Consider the following 4489-nt stretch of genomic DNA (forward strand, 5'->3'; position numbering starts at 1 on the left):
GTTTACCCATTGAGCTTTTCTGGGATTATCATGGTTCTAACAACATGAGACACTCCACGGTCAATCTGGGAAACTCCTAAAAAAAAATGGAATGAATTTTTTACTCTACCAAAAGTAATATGGAAGAAATGACAGTGAGGAGTCTTCTTTTAAAAGCTTGTTGCATGGGTTGTGTAGTGAGTAAGGCCACTGCCTGTGTTGCCAGCATCCCATATGAGCACTGGTTCAAGTCCTGGCTGCTCCACTTCCATTCTGGTCCTCTGCTGTGGCCTGAGAAAGCAGTAGTGGATGGCCCTGGTCCTTGGGCCCCTGAACGTATGTGGGAGGTCTGGAGAAGACTCCTGGCTCCTTGCTTTGGATCAGCACAGCTCGAGCCATTGCAGCCAACTGGGGAGTGAACCAGCAGATGGAAGACTTCTCTCTCTCTCTCTCTCTCTGAGTAACTCTGACTTTCAAGTAAATAAATAAATCTTAAAAAAAAGTTTGTTGCTTCTTTCCTGTTCTCTTGAAACACCCACCCTGTGGGAATCCAGCAGCTGTGTTGAAATTGAGCTACCCTGGCACCAACACAGGATGGGAAACTCAAGTCACATGGAAAATGAGACACTGAGAAGGAGAAGCATGGAGCACCAAGATGCCAGACGTGGAATGACTGAAAAATCTTAGAAGTAGAGAGATAGGCGGGCTCCATCCATTCCAGCTGATACCAAACCACCCAGCTGATCCATTCCCAAATTCCTGATTCAAAAATCCTGAGCAAAATACAATCAATGCTTTAAATTACTAACTTCTATTGTCATTTGTTAGATGCCAATAGACAAAAACCAGACCTCCATTCATGAAAACTAGGCAGTTCATGTACTTCCTGAGTGCAGATGCTATAATGTTTTGTAAAGGGATACAGACTCAAAATCTAATTTTGCATGAATAAATGAGTCAATTGGCTGGTTAGAAAGCATTTTATAAAATATTCATTGCAGAAAATCTGGCTCAAATGTTTTCTAATTACACTTCTTCTACCTTAAATATCAAATACAAACTGTAACTGTATCTATGACTCAAAAGTGTAAACTCTAGGATTTTGCATGATGTTGAAACTGAATACATTTCTTATGTAAATTCGTTTACTTTTACACGCTTCTATTGATTTAAAAGTCAAATGCTCAGAAAATCATCAGTTCATTATGAATAGAATTTGGGTCAAATTTGAGGTTTTGAGGTTTTTTTTGAGCCATTCTAGTTATTTTCAGGCATTGTTGTTTCATGACTTTTATTATTTTTAAGATCCTCCAAATAATAATGATTAGATTTTCATAAACACTAGAATAAAATCTTGTTTTATTTAACAATTGCCATACTGATTACTGAATTCTTTTATAAATTGGGAAAACCTTCTGTAATCATACTCATTTTATTCTTCCTACATCTTGAAACAGTTTGGTGATACATCATCCTTATTTTAATATTATTAGTATTAATTCCTCCACAGAAGATTAAATAATTTTAAAACAGAAGAATGTAAGAAGGTGCCGGTGCCGTGGCTCAATAGGCTAATCCTCCACCTCCAGCGCTGGCACACCAGGTTCTAGTCCTGGTCGGGGCACCGGATTCTGTCCCGGTTGCCCCTCTTCCAGGCCAGCTCTCTGCTGTGGCCAGGGAGTGCAGTGGAGGATGGCCCAAGTGCTTGGGCCCTGCACCCCATGGGAGACCAGGAGAAGCAGCTGGCTCCTGGCTTGGATCAGCACGATGTGCCGGCCATTGGAGGGTGAACCAACGACAAAGGAAGACCTTTCTCTCTGTCTCTCTCTCTCACTGTCCACTCTGCCTGTCAAAAAAAAAAGAATGTAAGAATAATATTGTATTTCTGAGTAAGCCATCATTTTCTCAAAGTTTTTCTTCTCTCTCTCTCTCTTTTGGTATGGTCAAAATGATCACATCTTTCAATAAGATATAAAGCAAGTATAGAGGTACTGTAAAGCTCCATTCTTAGTTTTCACTGAACAATTCAGAGCCAGAATGCTTCATTTGCTGCAAACAATATAAGAGAAAAGTGGTAGATGAAGAAGTTCACAATAAGGAAAATCAGATGAATGCCAAAACAGACAGCAGCACTTTAGACTCTACTGATAATGATGAAATCCATCCCATAAGAGAAACCTTAGGCAACAGTTCCTCAGATGACAAACTCCTGAATGATCTCAAACACAAGAAAAGGTAATGACATCATGAATTTATTTATTTATTTATTTGACAGTCAGACTTACACACAGAGAAAAGGAGAGACAGGGAGAGAGAGAAAGTGAGGTATTCCTTTCTCTGGTTCACTCCCCAATTGGTCGCAATGGCTGGAGCTGTGTTAATCTGAAGCCAGGAGAGAGGAGCTTCTTCCGAGTCTCCCACACTGGTGCAGGGGCCCAAGCACTTGGGCCATCTTCTACTGCCTTCCCAATCATAGCAGAGAGCAGGATTGGAAGTGGAGCAGCTGAGTCTCGATGCCCATATAGGATAACGGCACTGGAGGCGGCGAATTTACCCGCTATACCACAGTGCTGGCCCCAACATAATGCATTTCTACAGTACTAAATTAACTGTTCACTGTTCAATAAGAAACACTTCATCATACAAAATATTGTACAAGAATATAGGTCATCTTGTTTTGCCAAAAAATATGAGTGACTACTATTGGTATTTTTGATGAATGAAAGAAATGTGTGGACTAAATTTTTATTAAAACATTGAATGATTTTCTTTTTGTTATTACCTTATTTTTAAGTTTGGATATTAATGCAAAAAAAGACAAATATTATTATACAATCTATTAGATCCAAGTGACAAATGACAGTATTAATTTTCTTTAAATACTAGGTATTTTAAAAGAATGAAGAGCCGGCACCTAGGCTCAATAGGCTAATCCTCCGCCTCCAGCACCGGCACACCGGGTTCTAGTCCCGGTCGAGGCGCCGGATTCTGTCCCAGTTGCTCCTCTTCCTGTCCAGCTCTTTGCTGTGGCCCGGGAGTGTAGTGGAGGATGGCCCAAGTGCTTGGGCCCTGCACCTGCATGGGAGACCAGGAGAAGCACCTGGCTCCTGGCTTCGGATCAGCGCAGTGCACAGTCTGCAGCATGTGGGCCGCAGCAGCCATTAGGGGGTGAACCAACAGAAAAAGGAAGACCTTTCTCTCTGTCTCTCTCTCTCACTGTCCACTCTGGCTGTCCAAAAAAAAAAAAAAAAAAAGAATGTAGAGAAATTTAAGAATTGAAGAAAACTTACAACTCTTTTTCTTTATTAATTTTCCAAGTTAAGAAATGCCTTTTAGATCATCTTTGAGAAGTGATTATTTACAATAAAAGGGAATGTGTTCCCTTTTAAAATAGTACTGTGTCTATGCTGGACAGTTTCAGGCTATTGAATATCTTGCAATAATATTGTACATAAATGTGTTTGGAATCACCAAGGGGGAAAACACACGTCCATGTATCTTTACAACTATTGTTCAAGCAGGTGATGCCTTAAAAATGAAAGAAAACAAACAACAAACTTTACAGTTGTACCTTGATCATCTTAGAGCAAAATGTGTTACAGAATTCTGTGAACTGAGATTATGCTTTATTAACAACCATACTATGATTGTAGCATTTTTAGCAGACTTATCACTCTGTTGGCTCATATTAAACTTGTAGTCAGCTTAAACATCAATGTATTTTACATGTGAATACTGCCAAGGCTGGTTTCTCCCTTCTTGCACATGTGCAATTTTTAACATATAAAAAGGAATTTAATAGTGTTGCCTACCATAGTAAAAGTTGCTAAAACTGGTGTTTCTTTGGCTATCTAAGCACAGTATTTTTAAATCTGAAAAAAGAGGAATTTAAAATAGCTGTATTAAATACAAATGCATCAATTTAGATGTTTTCAGCCAGTCAGGATCATCTTATCATATGAATTGTAGAGCTTTGATGCCTGAATCCTTGCAATGCCTCTTTCTTTCCAGAATTTCCTTCTAAAATAGCATACTTAACAGAGTAAATAACAAAACAGAAAAGAAAAATTAACTAATCATCTAAAACACTGGGCAAGTGAAAATTTGTTTTTTTAAAAAAAAAGCTATGACTTGGGCCAACATCACTAAGTCAGCATCCTACATTCCAATTGAATTTCAACCTGTGTACGTAGGTAGTGGCGCTAACAGACAGATAACATGACAGATTCTGCAAATCTAGACACAGAGATTCTTCCTTTGTTGAAAACCCTTCTGGAGGGCAAAGGGAGGGTAAGAAAAGGCACCTCATAGGAATATCAGAGATGATGGAGCAGTAGAAAGTCTAGATTTCCACTAAAATTTCCTTTATGCTTTGGCAAATAAAGCCTATTTATAATCATTATCATCAGCATCAGCATCAGCATCATCTTATAATGTCCCATAACAAAAATTTCCATGGGCAAAATTAGTATGCAGGCTACAGGGAGGAAAACAGGTTCATGGTACATAT

The sequence above is a fragment of the Oryctolagus cuniculus genome, chromosome 2 (assembly GCF_964237555.1).
Source record: "Oryctolagus cuniculus chromosome 2, mOryCun1.1, whole genome shotgun sequence".
NCBI lineage: Eukaryota > Metazoa > Chordata > Mammalia > Lagomorpha > Leporidae > Oryctolagus > Oryctolagus cuniculus.